This window comes from Thamnophis sirtalis, unplaced genomic scaffold (genome assembly GCF_051295495.1).
Source record: "Thamnophis sirtalis isolate CommonGarterSnake01/CBP01778 unplaced genomic scaffold, rThaSir2_p1.2 scaffold_15, whole genome shotgun sequence".
NCBI classification, from domain to species: domain Eukaryota; kingdom Metazoa; phylum Chordata; class Lepidosauria; order Squamata; family Natricidae; genus Thamnophis; species Thamnophis sirtalis.
Window position 1 is genome coordinate 14,597,547 of NW_028261395.1, and position 17,716 is coordinate 14,615,262.

General features: G+C 43.5%; 1 long non-coding RNA gene across 1 annotated transcript; it reads left to right on the plus strand.

Moving 5' to 3' along the window:
• The first annotated feature begins 1,319 nt into the window (after positions 1-1,319).
• On the plus strand, positions 1,320-10,033 carry LOC148042495 (uncharacterized). Its single transcript, XR_015695168.1, has 3 exons — positions 1,320-1,437; positions 8,521-9,252; positions 9,920-10,033. It is a non-coding gene; the product is annotated as an uncharacterized LOC148042495 (long non-coding RNA).
• Positions 10,034-17,716: the final 7,683 nt, after the last annotated feature.

Here is a 17,716-nt window from a genome sequence, read left to right on the forward strand (position 1 = left end):
GCTTCACACCACTTCAGGAGAACCAGTTGTTAACTTTCTGAACAGTTTGGTGAGCTGGTTGTTGGAAGAAATCATTAGGGCAGAGAACCAGTTGTTAAATTATTTGAATCCCACCACTGGGTGTATCTGTGATTTTTCTCTCATATGTTTTTCTTCAGTCTCTCCTCTGCACATGGATCCCAGAAGAAGTTCAGGATCCCAAGAGGAAATGTTGCTTCTCACTATAATTATGATCCTCTGGGCCTTTGAGATTTATATGCCTTTGATGTAAATGTCATATTGAAGCAACATGGAAGGGATCTTGCATCAGAAAAGGATAAAATCCTTAGTGCAAGCTCTGTGGGAAGAACTTTTAGGAGAGTCAGGGTCTGTGCTCTTGAATGTATCTTTCTCTCTTTTCCAGGTGAAGCTCTCATTGTCTCTGTCTGAATCAGAAAAGCCACTGGCATTTCCACCTTCTGAGAATGGTCTAAATTCTTCTAACTCTTGTACATGGTTAGAAGCAGTCAAGGGATTGATTCAGCCCATGAATTATGGACCTCCTGCTCCTGCTTCTGATGCTGCTGATGTCTCATCCAGTCTCTGGGAAGCTGAGAATGAAGTGTGTGATCAATTTGGATCACCAGGATGGACAGAATACATGGACCTATTACAAGGCAGGAGACCATATCGTTAGTATGATCATAACTGAAAGAATAATATCAGATACAACATTGGTTTTCAACAGTGCTCCTTCTATTCAGTCTGATTTGTAAGTCATTCAGAATGATGGAATTGCATCCCCTCCATTTGCAGTTCTAACTCTCTCCTTCTTTTCTTTTTATTTCACTTACTTTCATAGTGCAGGGCCTGTCTAATTTCCTGAATGATTTGATTTCCATGACTTCCATCTTTTGTTTCATTTTGTGGAAGAGACTCAGATCCAAAGTTGGGGCTGAAAAAAAAAGCTGAAAGAATTCCTGAATTCCTTTCCCAGTTCAATCTTGAGTTCATCACTTGAATTCCAACTTTTGTTTAAAGTAGTGATAGAAACAGTTGTAGCCCAGCCCATTTCAATACTTTTATAATTGATCATAAAGAGGTTTGCATTTTTTAAAAAGCATATTTTGTTGCTCTTGATGATAATGATGGACATTTCTTTACAGTAAGCTTTCTTACGGAGTTTCAAAAACCTTACAATTCATTTTCAACATTCAAGAAATCCACAAGAATCCCCAACTCCTGCACAATCTCACACTGGGCTACAACATCCATGACAACAATCTGAACACTTTACGCACTTCAGATGTCCTGCTGGACATACTTTCCACTGGAGAAGCCAACGTCCCCAACTACGGCTGTGGAAGGAAGGAGAACCTTCTGGCTCTTCATGATGGAGCTAAAAGGGAAATCTCTATCCAGGCGTCAACATTAGCAGCCCTTTACAAAGTCGCACAGGTTTGTCTGTGGTTTTCTCTAACTGGTAAAGTGAATGGTGGAGAGTAGGGGATGAGCAATGGGTCCAATATCTTCTCTACAGAATTCAGGAGGTGTTTTCTCCATATTAAGAAGCATGTTAACTATTTTTTTCTATTACATTCATGTTCAAATTAATCATAAAAGGCCTGACAAGCAATAAGACCCCAGGAGAAGATTTTCTACCAGTTATTCCACTATTCAAAAAACATCCCTCATTGTAGGACTCTCTATTGGCCATTACAGTTTGTCTATCAGATATTGTGGCTAAAATATAAGCCACATTTCTCTTATGTAAATTTGAGAGTGGGTTGAAGAAGGAGACAAGGCAGAAGAAAAAGAATATTTTAGGGAATGTTATATAAATTTGTATAATCAATTAATAATCTAATATTGACAAAAATTGTCTTGAAATAATTACAAAATATGTCAGTCAGATAAACCACTTTTTGCTGGCTTTATATACATTAGTGCAGCATTTGACACAGTAAATGGAGAAATATTATGGAGGAAACTGATTGCCCTCAATATGGAGCTCAGCCTGATCCCAGCCCTTTCTCCAAGCCCTTGTTTGAGAGGGAAGTTTGGGTTCAATGGAGCCATGAGAAGAAGGATGGATATTTATCAAGGGGGAAGCGAAAGGTGCATATCTGAACCCTTGTTATTCAGTCTAAATATTAATGATTCACCTGCACTAATGAAGGATCCTGAAGTCTTCATGCCTAATGTGCTAAATGCCAGTGACGTGTGGTGAGGTTTATGGCTGGTGAGGCACTGACACAGAGGTTTCAAATTTTTTTAGACTTGTGGACTTCAACTTCCAGAATTCCACAGCCAGGCATGCTCAGTTCCGATTTAAAGCGACAGCATTTGTTTTTCTCCTTTGCAAAAAAGTTTCCTTCATTCTTTTTCTTCTCCCTCCCCCTCCTTCCTCCCTCTCTCCCCCCTCCCCCTCTCAAACAGACACACGCACACAGAGAAGTTGGATTGGACTATCTCTCATACCTCCTTCCCTCTCTCACTCACTCACTCTCTCTCAAACAAACAAAAACACAGAAGTTGGTTTGGAGCTGATCCAAGCCTTTGATTGCAGGCGGAGCCACGTTGCCTTTTCAAATTTGTAATCAGTAAAGCTGGGCTTATATAATTTTATCCAGGTGCGTGTGTGTGTTTGTGTGTGTGTGTGTTTGAAAAGGCAATTGCCTGCAATCAAACTACACTTGGGTGTAGTAGAATTAGGAGACAATGAAGCCAAGCGATGCAATATAGGAAAAGTTTATTGAATGCGCAGGTTCAAACATGCCAAAATAAGCATCAAGGGTTTGAACCCCGAAGGGTCCTTAAAGCCATACATTTATAGTGCAAATTACGTCATCATCTATAGAGGCAGTGTTTAAGCATATAAGGTCATGAGAGGAACCAAAAACTGTCTATGCCAGATGGCCAACAGTTACTATTCCTAAAATATACATGGTCAGCACCTTATAGATCATGCGTGACATAAACAGGGCCCATCTTGCAAGATAACAGGAAACTCCCCGTCTGGGTCGACTTGTTCCCAGATGTGTAAAAATATTTATTGCTCCTTCAGCAACTGTCAGCAATTGTTTTCTGCTTAATGGTGCAAAACCTCAGCTTTAATCAGAGTATTTGATATTAAACATGGCCTGTAGAACTATGGTTCATAATTGGGCCTCTTAGCCCACCTTAGTCCCCCCTTTGTGACTCATCTGACATTTCCAGAAGAGTCACATACTCAGGTTCATTGGATGGTTCTTCCACAGGACGCATTTTCTCATATTCCCATAGAGCCATTACCTGTGCTGTTGCTTTTCGCTCTGCTAATAAGGAAAATACAGCTTGCCTTCTCCCTGTGGGCTATTTCTAGCACCCACCTTGGGCAGGCCTGTCCATAGGGTTACATTGAGGCGTACTGGAGTGTTGGGATTATAACATACAGTCTTTCCTTGCAGGGTGCACAAACTATACATAGTTTTGTTATGAAGGCAATTCATTTTAGTAGACTTACACCCCTGGGGTGACTGCGTATACACAATCAATACAGTGGGCACAACAACAACATCCACATTCACAGGTACAAAATCAGCACATATGGTTAGTAAAGATGATAAAAGACGAAAATAATTAAAGGTTAGTATGCTGGTCCATTATTCTTCACCCGTGCGTAGAAAGTCAGCTTCCGGAGTGACTTAGCAAGGGTTCTCCACTGCCGACCTTTGGAAAATTCGCCGGGGGGAAGGCTGCGCTGGCTCTCCGTCTTCCCTTCCAGGTGCGGGATCTGCTTCAGGTGCAGGATCGGCTTGGATTTCCCTTAAATTGTCTGTATGCAACTGTCCGTTAGCGAATGGGACACCAGCAAATGGCCACCAGTCAACCGCTAATTGACTGTTCCGCCAATTGATTGTTGGACCGTTGGGTTGGCGTACTTCACAATACAAATAATGCACACAATGAAAGCAAGAATCACAATACCTATAGCAATACAACAAAGGATATAGTTGGACTTTATTGACGAATCAATTTCAACTTCAACGGTTGGTCGCTGGGATGTGTGGTCCATTGTTTGTCAGCGGCCCTCTTTACACGAGTCCAATGTATCCAGGTTTTAGATTCCGCAATCTTAACAGCAAGTGGAGATGTCATAATTACCTCATAAGGTCCCTTCCACCTCCCTTCTAATTGTTCCTTTTTCCAATGTTTTACCCATACTCGGTCCCCTGGCTTGAAAGAATGACACTTAGTTACCAATCTGGGAGGGGTCTGCTCTAACACATAATTCCGCAACCTGTTTATTTAGTTCCTGCACCATTTCCATGGCCATCCCTGCTAACCCATCTATATAGTAATCCCTCATAAGAGCGGATTCCAAAGCTGTTTTCCCCATATGGGTGGTTTCATGAGCGGACCGAACCAATTGCCATGCCACTGTGGAAGGCACATATACTCTTCCATCCGGAAGAACGTACCAGCCCTTATCGATGACCACCATCAAATCGTTGACTGCCTTATCACATTCAGCTAAAGAATAGGAGGGTTGGATGTCTACTGGTATAACCCCTAAATCCAAGGCCACATTAATATACATGTCTGGTAGAGGCTCATGACGCAATGCTGCAGCTCGTGCTTCAGCATCTGCTGCCCTGTTCCCTAAAACAATTCTATCATCACCTCGTTGATGGCCTCTACAATGCATAACTGCCACCTTTTTTGGTTTTTGGACAGCATCTATCAATCTCTGAATTAAATGGCTATGTTGTATATATTTGCCAGCTGAATCCCTAAATCCCCTTTCCTTGTATACAGCACCATGAGCATGTAAAGTTAAAAAGGCGTATTTACTATCCGTCCATACATTCAAGCGTTCACCTTCAGCCCGTTCCATGCCCAAATGAGGGCCCACAATTCTGCCACTTGCGCACTTTTTCCTGCTCCCAACGGCCCGCTTTCAATTACCCCCTCATCATCAACAATGGCATAGCCTGCAACTCTCATCCCCTGATGTATATAACTAGACCCATCGGTAAACCAGTTATAATCCACCTGAGGCAAAGGTATGTCAGTTAAATCGGGTCGTGTGGAATAAACGGTTTCCAACACTTGTACACAATCATGCTCCACCTCAGTTTCTGTGGGCAAGAGGGTAGCAGGATTTAATGAGGTAGAAACCACTAGATGAACCTGGGGGTTTTCGATCATCATGGCTTGGTATTTGATGAGTCGTTGGTTACTAATCCACAAATGGCCTTTCCGATCAAGAATATAGAGTCCCTTACCCAAAATTGACCAAGGATAGGCTTATTTACTTGTGTCAGAACCAGTGGCCACATATGGGGGTAGGATGGCCAATGGGAGGAACTTTTCGAAATCAAATTATAGATGATTTAACTTCGTTAATTGCTGCAGACGAAGAACGCTATCCCAATCAGTTTCCATATATAGATAGATCAGTGGGGAGACGCTGTAGCAGGACAGGCTGATGAATTATTGCAGTGTCAAGCCGAAATGGTTCGCCTGTGTGTGGTTAGACCGAAGGAAAAGGGGAAGTTGAGGTTAGCGTCGAGATGTGTCAAAAATGTAGCAGCTTCAGAGAAAAAGGAGTCAGAGAAGAAAAGGATTTTTGCCCAAGACGAGGGGGAACTCTTCAGACCTCCCCCTCCCTATGCATCGGCACCTGTAGGCATTGTTGTGCCCCAGGCTATGGGTGCTGCTGTTGCGGGTAGTGGAGATAAAGTTCCAATTTAATAAGACAGACATGTTGGCATCGTGCTATGGAATCCCAATACTGGAAATGACATCAGAATTCCACCCAGTTAAAAATTCATGATCTTGTCCCCACACCCACAATCCATCACATGGTCCAATCTTCTTCTTCTACACTGGCATCCACACCCAGCTGCTTCTGGTCAGGTGTGAAAGTATGGAGACAAAAGATGACCTTGAGCTTCTAGAAAAGAATGATAGCAATACATTCCACAATCTCACTCCTGTCTATTCCCCCTCCCATCAACTACACTAGAATTTTTTTTTTTAGAATTTTATTAGAATTTGTAGGCCGCCCTTTTCCCTGAGGGGACTCAGGGCGGCTCACACAGAAACTGGGAAAGGGGAATACAGACAGTTGGACAAAACATGTAATAAAATAGCAAACAACAAACACTCATCATTCGGGCGGGTAACTATCCTATCCCCAGGCCTGACGGGCGAGCCAGTTCTTCAAGGCTATGCGGAAGGCCTGGACGGTGGAGAGGGTACGAATCTCCACGGGGAGCTCGTTCCAAAGGGTCGGGGCTACTGCTGAGAAGGCCCTCCTCCTTGTAGTTGCCAGCCGACACTGGCTGGCCGATGGAATACGGAGGAGGCCTAATCTATGAGATCTTATCGGTCGTAGGGATGTAATTGGCAGAAGGCGGTCTCTCAAGTATCCAGATCCACTGCCATGTAGGGCTTTATGGGTGATTAATAGCACCTTGAAGCGCATCCGGAGATCAACAGGTAGCCAGCGCAGCTCGCGGAGGATAGGTGTTATGCGGGTGAATCGGGGTGCACCCGCAATCACTCGCGCGGCTGCATTCTGCACTAGCTGAAGTCGCCGGATGCTCCTCAAGGGCAGCCCCATGTAGAGCACATTGCAGTATTCCAGCCTAGAGGTCACAAGGGCCCGAGTGACTGTTGTGAGAGCCTCCCGATTCAGGTAGGGTCGCAACTGGCGCACCAGGCGAACCTGGGCGAATGCCCCCCTGGTCACAGCCGTTAAGTGGTGGTCAAATGACAGCTGTGGATCCAGGAGGACTCCCAAGTTGCGAACCCTCTCTGAGGGGTATAAAATTTGACCCCCCAGCCTGAGTGGTGGAATAATAGCCAAATCTTTGGGAGGGAAACACAACAGCCACTCGGTCTTTTCTGGGTTGAGCACAAGCTTGTTCACCCTCATCCAGTCCATAACGGCCTCAAGACCCCGGCTCATCACGTCAACCGCTTCATTGATTTGGCACGGGGCGGACAGATACAATTGAGTATCGTCCGCATATTGATGGTATCTAATCCCGTGCCTGCGGATGATCTCTCCCAGCGGTTTCATGTAGATGTTGAATAGTAGGGGGGATAAGACCGAACCCTGAGGCACCCCATAATTTAGGGGCCTAGGGGACGATCTCTGCCCCCCCACTAACACCGACTGCGACCTGTCCGAGAGGTAGGAGGAGAACCACCGTAACACGGTGCCTCCCACTCCCACCTCCCGCAGTCGTCGCAGAAGGATACCATGGTCGATGGTATCGAAAGCCGCTGAGAGGTCAAGGAGGACCAGGATGGAGGAACGTCCTTCATCTCTGGCTCTCCAGAGATCATCCATCAATGCGACCAAAGCGGTTTCTGTGCTGTAACCGGGCCTGAAGCCTGACTGGAAGGGGTCTAGGTAGTTTGCTTCCTCCAAGGACCGTTGGAGCTGGAAGGCCACCACCTTCTCAACAACCTTCCCCAGGAAGGGAAGGTTGGAGACTGGACGATAGCTATTAAGAACAGCTGGATCCAAGGATGGTTTCTTCAGGAGGGGTCTCACCACCGCCGCTTTCAGTGCGGCGGGGAAGTTCCCCTCCCGAAGGGAGGCGGTCACAACCGCCTGGATCCAGCCTCGTGTCACCTCACTGCAGTTAGTAACCAGCCATGAGGGACACGGATCCAGAACGCAGGTGGAAGTACTTACAGCTCTCATGGCCTTGTCCACATCCCCGGGGGTAACGTCTTGAAACTCAACCCAGAGCTGTTCTACTTGGTCCCCCTGCGCCTCGGCTGGAACTGCGGGGGTGGAGTCCAAGTCCGACCGAAACCGAGCAATTTTGTCCGCTAAGAATTGGGCATATTCTTCAGCTCTGCCCTGCAAGGGTTCCCCCGCCTCCCTTTTGTTCAATAGGGAGCGGGTTATCCTAAACAGGGCGGCTGGGCGGGACTCAGCGGATGCTACCAGGGTGGCTATGTGCGATCTTTTTGCTGCCCTAAGTGCCCTGGTGTATTCCCTGGTGCAGGTGGTTACCATTGCCCGGTTCGATCCGGACTTATCGGACCTCCAACGGTGCTCTAGGCATCTCCTCCGGCATCTCCTCCACTAATGAAACAACATAATGAAATAAGAGAAAGTGTGGCAGGCCAAAATTCTAAAAGGAATATAATTGCAGGCCTGACAAAAATAGCACACAGCATGGCCCTTTATTGGAATAAAATACTTCATTTGAGATTTGCACATCTAAGTTTGATAACTTGTAGAGGGGATACAGCAAAATGATTTTTATTTTTATTTTTTGCTTAATTTTTTTCTTATATTCCATTTTTATACATAGTCTTGTTAATATTCGGTTAACATTTTAAACCCTGGCAAAACAAACTATTCTAATATGTTCATCAGAACGAAGTTGGATTAATTTAAAGCTAATATTTTGGGCTTGATTTGATCCCTATATAACACAACATTCCTAAATGTTTTTTCAGACCAGAGATAACTTTGCTTCAAAGGCTCTGAGTGATAAAAGTCGATTCCCCTTTTTCCACCAGATGCTCCCCAAAGAAGGGTTCCAATACCCAGCAATTGTCCAACTGCTCCTCCACTTCAGATGGACCCTGATTGGCCTCTTTGCTTCAGACACAGAGAAGGGAGAGAATTTCATGAGGATTTTTACTCCTATGCTTGTCAGGAATGGAATTTGTGTGGTTATATCACAACAATTCTCAACACATGGATACACAGCACCCCTAAGAGATGCCCTATCTAAGTGGAGACAAGTCAACGTCTTTGTTCACTTCATAGAAATTGTTTCCCCTTTGGACAGAATTCTTCCTTTCCATTTAACACTTATGCGTTTGCCAGGACACATTGAGGGGAAAGTCTGGGTCCTCACAAGTTTTATAGTGTATCCAATAGAAAAGCACAGACTTCTCAAATACATACATAGTATTTGGAAGTTTGGTATTGTTTGGAAAGAAAGACCAAACAATGATGATTTTGAACCCCATTTCTTTGTGGAAGATCCACTTGAAGACCATTATTTTCATTGTTCTCTTTCAAAGCATATATTTTCTGTCAAAGGCCAGAGAAGATGCACCCCAAAAGCCCCACTGGAGACCCAGGAGAAAAGGAACAGGAGACAGGTCCCAAATCTCTACTATTATTATACTCTCACAAAGATTCTGGTCCATGTCTTGAATGCTGCCTATTCCTCCAGATCGAGGAGGAGAAGGAAGGAGGGAGAAAAGATGTTGGGGTCTCCAAGGCTACAGTCATGGCAGGTAAGGGGTCTCAATATGGATTCATTAATCTGAAGTTCTTTTGGAGGAGGAGTCCAGAGGAGAAGGAGGGGAAGCATCACAACCTTCTTACTCTACAAAAGTTGGACAGATTTGACCAATCTAATACCTCAGGGGATAATGCTCCAAAGAGTAGACATTGTGACAGACAAATTTTCATATTCACCATAGCTCATTTTAAAAGGCTGTTATGCATTTTTAAATAAATCCCTGTATGTGTGGTTTTGTGATCAGCATTGTAGAACGTTACTCTTATAAATCTGAAGTACACCCTGAGACCATCTAGCCCAACCCCTCCTCTCTGCAGGAATCCCAGTTCAAGCTTCTCTGACTGATGGCTGCTCAGCCTTTGCCTTAAGACAGACATGTCAAACTCAAGACCCACAATATAGTTAGATCTGGTCCATGCAGCTGTCTTAGAGATGGTGAAGGGCCATCCCCCCTGTTTTCTGCCCTGTCCCCAAGTGCATGCAGCTGACATTTGATGAGCACTGTTAGGAATATAATTCTAACGGTTGGGTTGGCAATATATAAATCATGTAACAATGCTATACCTGTTGCTTTAAAACATACTGTAAAATGTGATTGGTTGCTCAATAGGCCATAAGAGGGAGCCAGAACGACTATTAGCTCTCTCTCTGTTTGTTAGATGCTGGGCTGATCTGGAAATGCCATGAGCTACTGTAAGTTTTGCAACTGTTAGCAAACCTTGATTACTGGACTGATTGTATGATTATGGACTATGTTATTTGGATTATCCCTTAACTGAAAGACATTGATGACTGACTGACCTATACGTGTATGACTTGGACTGTTTGATGGACTCTGATATCTCTATTTCCACGAAAGTAAAAACCTATTTAAATTGCAGTGTCTCTGTATACTGGTTTGTGTGTTCTCCAATACAATTCTCACAATGCTTCGCTGAATGTACTCGCTCTTCCAATGGGGAGCTTACCTAACAAGTATCATCTTGCCCCACAGGTTGACCATGCTCCCCGCAGAGCGTAGAGCCCCAGCCAATCTGCCATGCTCCCCGCAGAGCATAGAGCCCCAGCAGTTGTGCGCTGCCTGCCAACAGTGCCTCCGCCACCTCCATGGCTCATTCACCGGCCCAGCCTCACTCACTGGCCCTGCAGCCCGCAGGCACTTCCCTTTCACCTAGACACCATTCAGTAAGGACTAGTGTGGGGACCTCCAGGCAGCCATCATGAACAACCTGGCCAAGGAGAGCAAGCACTGCAGCAGTAGCTTTTGTCTGAGCATCTTTCAGTTAGACTGAATCCTCCCTTCTCCCACTGGGAGATTTTGTAAGTTGGAGAAGCTGCTCCCAGACTTCTTTCTTTCCACTTCCATAGAGCAAGATGGCTCTTCTCCTCCTCGTCTTTCTTTGAGGCCAAGATGAGCTCCTTTGAGCTCTTCCTTGGCTTCCTTACCTGACCCAGGTTTTCTGCAAGGTCTTCTCCAATTGTGGGGCCTCCAAGGGGACCTGGGACTTGTGTTGGGGTCTCTCCAAACCAGGATGCTGACTTCCTGGGAGTCTGATGGATGCATTTGCCTTCTTTCCTGCTGACTCACATTCAGTTTGCAATTATCTAGTATTTTGATATTGTTTTCATGAACACACTTATTAAATTTGGTATCCCTCATCTTCCTCCCAATGCTTCATTATATGAGATACTATAGTTTATCCGGTCATAAAAATCAGATATTTTTCCACTGTTTTTTACTCATACACTCCTTTCTATTAGGGAATCAGAAATAATTCCTTAGAAATTTATGCTGTTTAAAACATATCAAATTAACGTTGTCTGAGAACTGTTATAAACACTGCATCAAATTTTGAATTACATAGATTTATCAATTCTTCTGTATTGACATCATAGAAAAATGGATCACCCAGGACAAGTTAATATTCATATCTATCCAGTATTATGAGAAATATTAAAGACATTAAACGTTATTTGAGTAGAATTATTGACAGTTTTTATCCACTTAATCATTCTATTGACCTCTCATTTAACTATGTTTCTAGTCACATCACAAAATTGTTTATTAGTATTTTACTGAAACTAATTTATATTACAAGGATTGCCATAATCTGTGAGATTCACAGCTTCAGATATACAAACTTTTGTTAAAGTAGCATTACAATAAAGTTGAATTAGTTCATCTCATGATGTTTCCTGTCTGGTCTACCAGGAAGAAAATTAGCCTGACAACTTCCTTGCTTTCTGTTAATCAACCTGCTGTTTCCAATGAGTTTATGAATAATCTCATTTTATCTGTTATTCCTTTTATTTGTCACCTGCTCTAATAGATTTACTATAATTGAGCAATTGTGTCAATTATATTTTTACCAATATATATCTTAGTATATGATTGACAAATCTTGCTGAACATTTTTTCTTTGCTTACCCAGATAATACTCTCCTAACTAAGTATATTTGAAAGATAGGAAATTATAGAAGAATATTCAAATCTGTGACAAGAAACAAAGTTTTCTGCATCTCAAATTCTTGGATGTTTCAATACTAGTTTCATCCCTTTCTGGACAAGTCCGAGTTTTGCAATCTTTCCCATTTTAAACTCTACTTGGACCAAAATGGAGAAATAGCAGCAGATCTGGCCATCACCGGCTCCTTGGTTCTCCCAAAGGAGGATCCCAGGAAAGAGATTCTGGGGACTTTTAAAAGACAGAGACTTTTTAACAACCCAGAAGCTCTTTCACAGTTTAGGCTGCTCAACAAGGTGGGTGAGATTATGGTTTCTTTTCCCTGTTTGCCAAAGCCTGAGATCCCATTTCAAGTAAGCTCAGACTTGTCCCCAAGGTGGTTGACCTTCAGGTTGAACTGAATGTGGGGAGTAGAAACCTGATAGTTTTCTTAGACTGCTTGGGAGGTTTTAGTGCTATTCCATTTCATGGACCATCTACAATTCAGTATCTCCATCAGAAACTCAAAAGGGCTGGGGAGTGTGTAGCTAATTACTTCAGCTTTGTTTGCTTCTTGTACCCAAATAGCAAAGAAGAAGGCAAATCAGTTGATCAGGACATGAATTTAGGTTTGGACCAGGGGTGGGTTCCTGCCAGTTCTAACCTCTTCTATAGAAGAGGTTCCACAAATCTACAGTGCCGTTTAGAACTGGTTCCAGCTGTCTCCCCCCTCCCCATCCATCCATCCGTACATCATCAAGATGAAGAGTGAGAGGAAGAATTCTGGGAGTTGAAGTCCACAAGTCTTAAAGCTGTCAAGTTTGAACATCCCTGCAGTTTTTTTTCTAAAGGGTTAGGGGTGCAAGGGTCTTGTAACTTGACAGCTTTAAGACTTGTGTGCTTCAAATACCAGAGTTTCTGAGCCAACATTTTGGTTGCTAAGCAAGAGGGTTGTTAAGTGAGTTTCACCACATTTTACATGTTGGCCACGCCCACCCAGTCACATGGCTGGCAAACCACTCCCACAAAGCAGGCCACACCTACAGAAGAGGTTCTAAAAAATTTGAAACCCATTACAGGTAAAATTAAATCATGATTGAATGGAGGTCCTTTGGGTTCCATTGGGAAGAAGTTTCATCTTTCCTTGGGGAAAGTGTTCATATTCTGGGATGTTCTTCTGCAGACCAGATCTGGTCACAGGTATCCATACCTTCCTTTCACCCCCACCCCCACCCCACTCTGGGATAGAGCAAGTGACCTTCTTCTCCTAGGAAGAACCTCCAAGGCTATCCGTTCGCATGAAATCACCATTGCTGTCATGATGTGCCCAAGAACAGATGTTCCCTGACCCAGACAACTGAAGCACTGAAACATGACTTTGATCCAAATGAAAGCCATTCCTCATCTATGAAGTTACAAGGGAGAAATTGAAAGGAAATGCTAGATTTGGCCTTTGGCTTGTAAGAGGATCCTTTTTGAGTGACATGTTCTCATGATCTCCAGTTCTAGAAACTAGGCAGTCAGTTTTAGTTTTATTTCTCCAGTATGGCAGATACAAAAATTGAACAACTAAATATGCAGATCAACAAAGGACATCTCCATTAAAATTGACAGTCCTAATTTCTAAGGAATATTTCCTTTGTATTTTAAGTTCAAGGTCGTTTTGGACTACTTTCAAAGGAGAATAGTTTTGCAATGCTTTACATACTTTAGAAGAAAACGTTCCAGATCCTACTGGTCAGAAGTTTCTGTCTTCATCACAGGCCATGAGGAGGAAGTCCTGGCTTTCACTTACTGCTTAAATCTTCTCAATTCCATCCACTCAGATTTTATTAAGTAGAAATGTCCCTTATTGCAAAATGGAGGAATTAAATGGAGAATCTGAAGTAATTGCATCTCCTAAGATTATTTCAAATTTATCTAAGTGAATCCTAGAGGCTACTTGGGCAATATCTATTTCTCCACCCATTTTTCATGGACGAAGAGTCCTAACATCTTTTCTTTGGCATTCCTTGTTTCTCTGCTCAGTCCCTGCCTCAGTCCAAATGTGTGGAAAGTTGTCATCCTGGATTTGTCAAGAGGGCCCGAGAAGGAGAGCCAGTTTGCTGCTATGACTGCGTTCCTTGTCCGGAGGGGACCTTCTCCACTCAGGAAGGTGGGTCACACGGGAGGAAAGGAAGTTAAACTGATTCATTACATATTTCAAATAATAAAGGTTCCTATGATGGTTCTGAACATCACAAAGGAAATTATTTGAGTCCAAATTCTTCTCTCATTTTCATAGATGATTAAACAAAAATTGATTTTAAAAAAAAGTCTTATACTTCGTATCTTCTCTCACTAAAGGTTCTAATAAATGTGTCCTGGACAATATCTCCTGGTATCACTTGTTGACCAAATAAGTATTTCTTGAAAAGTAAAAGGAGGGAATAGTAAGGAAATATCTTTTTTTCTCAGATGCAGGCAAATGCACCAAGTGTCCTGATGATAAATATTCAAATGAGAAGAAAGTCCAATGTATCCCCAAAGTCGTAACCTTCCTGTCTTATGAAGAACATCTGGGCATCATCCTGGTCTCTTTTGCCCTACTCTTATTCATAACTACAGGCCTTGTTTTAATCATCTTCATTAAGTATCTTGAAACTCCCCTTGTCAAAGCCAACAACCGGGACCTCTCCTACATCCTCCTGGTCTCCCTCCTACTTTGCTTCTTGTCTCCTTCTCTCTTCATTGGTCAACCAAGGAAAGCCACCTGCCTTCTCCGACAAACGGTTTTCAGCATCATCTTCTCAGTTGCCATTTCTTCTCTCTTGGCCAAAACCATCACGGTGGTGCTGGCTTTCCTGGCCACAAAACCAGGAAACCGAGTGAAGAGATGGTTAGGGAAGAACTTGGCCAGCTCCATCATCCTATCTTCTTCTGCAGTCCAAATTATCATCTGCTCCATCTGGCTGGGAGTTTCTCCCCCCTTCCCTGACTCTGACCTCCACTCCCAGCCTGGAGAGATCATCCTGCAGTGCAACGAAGAGGCTGTTGTTATGTTCTACATCACCCTCAGCTACATGGGCTTCCTGTCTGCCATCTGCTTCACAGTGGCTTTCCTGGCCAGGAATCTGCCTGGGGCCTTCAATGAAGCCAAGCTGATCACCTTCAGCATGCTGGTCTTCTGCAGTGTCTGGGTGACTTTTGTGCCCACCTACCTGAGCACCAAAGGGAAGTACATGGTGGCTGTCCAGGTCTTCTCCATCCTGGCCTCCAGTGCTGGTCTGCTGGTCTGCATCTTCATCCCCAAGTGCTACATTATCCTTCTGAGGCCAGACCTGAACACAAAGGAGCATCTTACAGCCAGAACAAATGTAAAAACATGAGATATAAGACCATTATGATAGTGGAAGAATTGTTTTCTTTTATTTGAAAGAAAATATTAATTCTTTCTTCTTAAATAGTATGCAAAAATCCAAGAAGAATATATGTCTACTTTTCTTTAATCCCCTTCCCTTTCCGCTCAATAAATCTTAATAAAGAGAACTCTGTGAAGGTCATTCAGAAGAATTTTTTGTTCAGCAACAGCCAATGAACCTGATGCCTTATAAAAATAATTTCAGCAGGTTGTTTTCCTACTGACAGAGCCGAAAAATATCTTTGTGTGAGAGAAAAGCCTGAGTAGGAAAAATGGCAAGATGGAAGTTGTGTTAAAGAAGCTCCAGTCATGCTGTGATATAATCTCTGTGGGAACCCATAAAATCCCGAAATGATGTGAAATGCAGGGTTTCACCTGCTCTCCGCTGTGGAGGAAAATCTGAATAGCACAACTATTCAATGTTTCCTTCTTGTTGTCCTGCTGAAACCAACTATAGAAAAAGTGTGGATCACAACAGCTGTCTGGGATTTCAGTTGAGGGTGGTTGTTCTGCCCCAGTGATGCAGATGGCTGGGAGCATGCAGTTAAATTCTATACTTAGGATGTTCTTTCAGACCAAGTTTATTATCAGGCATTCTTAATAGCAAAATTTACAGTTCTGTGTTAAGATACTTCTGCCTTTCCATGATCTGTCCCATCACATAGTGTAAAAAGTCTGTGGTTTCCTATACCCCTCGATGAGCAGATGAGCGGTGGCTGCCATCCCAGTTAACAAAGGGCGATTCAGAGAGAGACCAGTAATAAATCACTTTTCCAGGCCAGAATACCCACTGCCCAATCAGAGAACACAGATGTGGTCACATGTTATGGAACTACATTTCCCACAAGGCAGTTCTGCCTACATTTCTCATAAGATAGTTTCTTAAAGGAGAAAGTTCTGAATTTCTACATTAGCTATATACTGTTGGGACAGCACAGTGGTTGTCTAGCTCTACATTTTTCCCCTTTCCTTATTGAAGAAATAAAGAAGCAGTACGTAACAATGTTCAGATCATTTAATTGCCCATTCTATCACTTGTACCTAAAGCATTTCTTTGTTCCTTTTCCATTCCTGGTTTATCTGTGAAGGGCTAGAGAAGATATCCAGAGAAAGGGGACCATGAGACTCTCCCCAGGAGGAGATTGGAGGGATCCTGTCTCAAGGCAGCCACATCATGGACTGTGGCATGAAGGTTCAATGCTGCATCTTCATCCAGGCCCAGGAAGGGGGTGAGCAAGGATGGGAACCTCTGGGTTTCTAGGAAGAGGCATCCATGGAAGCTGCTCTCGTCTCCAACCACAGAGTTTGCTGATTAATTAGAAACCAATTTTTATGTTTCACAATGGCTCCTAATTGGGAATAGAATCCCTTTGCAAATTCCATTTTAAGGAGACAAGAAAAGCTCTGATAGATCAGACGGGGGTCAGCAGTGGTGGGTTTAAAAAAATTTTGAACCTACTCTGTGGGTGTGGCCTCCTTTGTGGGAGTGGCTTGCTGGCCATGTGTTCTCTCTCTCTCTCTCTCTCTCTCTCTCTCTCTCTCTCTCTTTCCTTCCTTTTGTCTCTCTGTCCCTTTTTCTTTTTTTTCTTTCATCTCTCTCTCTCACTTTTTCTTTCTTTTTTCTTTTTTTCTTTATTCCTTTCTTTCTCTTTCTCTCTCTGTGTGAGTCTGTCTGTTTGTCTCTCTCTCTGTGTGTGTGTGTGTGTGTGAGTGGTGGGTTTCAAAATTTTTTGGAACCTCTTCTGTAGGTGTGGCCTGCTTTCTGGTGGAACCTCTTCTAACCAGTTCGGTAGATTTGACGAACCGGTTCTACCGAACTGGTGCGAACTGGTAGGAACCCACCTCTGGAGGTCAGTATAGGATTTGCAGTGAACACAGAGAGGCCTCTGGTTCTCCCATAAGCAGAAGGAAGAGACCCAACACACAACGGGTGTTTCCCCACAATTGAACTTTCCTCCATCACACCACACAATATTGGACAGTCAGCCATCATTCCATCTGGGAATCCCCAATTCTGATACCCCAGATGTTCTGATACCACAATTCCCAGATGGAGGGATGGCTGAGTGTCCAACATTGTCTGATGTGATGAAAGTAAGTTCAGTTCTGGGGAAACACCCCTTGTGTGTTGGGCAAAGCAATAAGTCATCAATATGAGAACATTCATATGAGAAAACATTTCCAAGTTTCAATCCCCCAACCATAAAGTCCTAAGGCAGGACCAGAACTCAAGAGTCTCCTGGTGATTGGCCCAAAGTCCCCCAGGAAGTTTTCATGCCTAAGGGAGGATTAGAACTCAGAGCCAGGTGGCTTTGACACCTAAAATAGGACTAGAATACAAAGTCCCCTGATGATTGGCTCCAAGTCCCCCATTTGGCTTTTGTTGGAAGGTGGAATTAAACCTCCAGTGATTGTCACAAAGTCCATCTGGTGGCTTTGATTCCCTGTATCATCACCAGGAAACTAAGATCATGGCATCAGACCCCTCAATTCCTGGGGAAGAAATAGAGGTAGTGACAGATTTTATTTTCCTGGGCTCCAAGATCACCGCAGATGGGGACTGCAGCCAATAAATTAAAAGAGGCTTGCTCTTGGGGACGAAAGCCATGGCA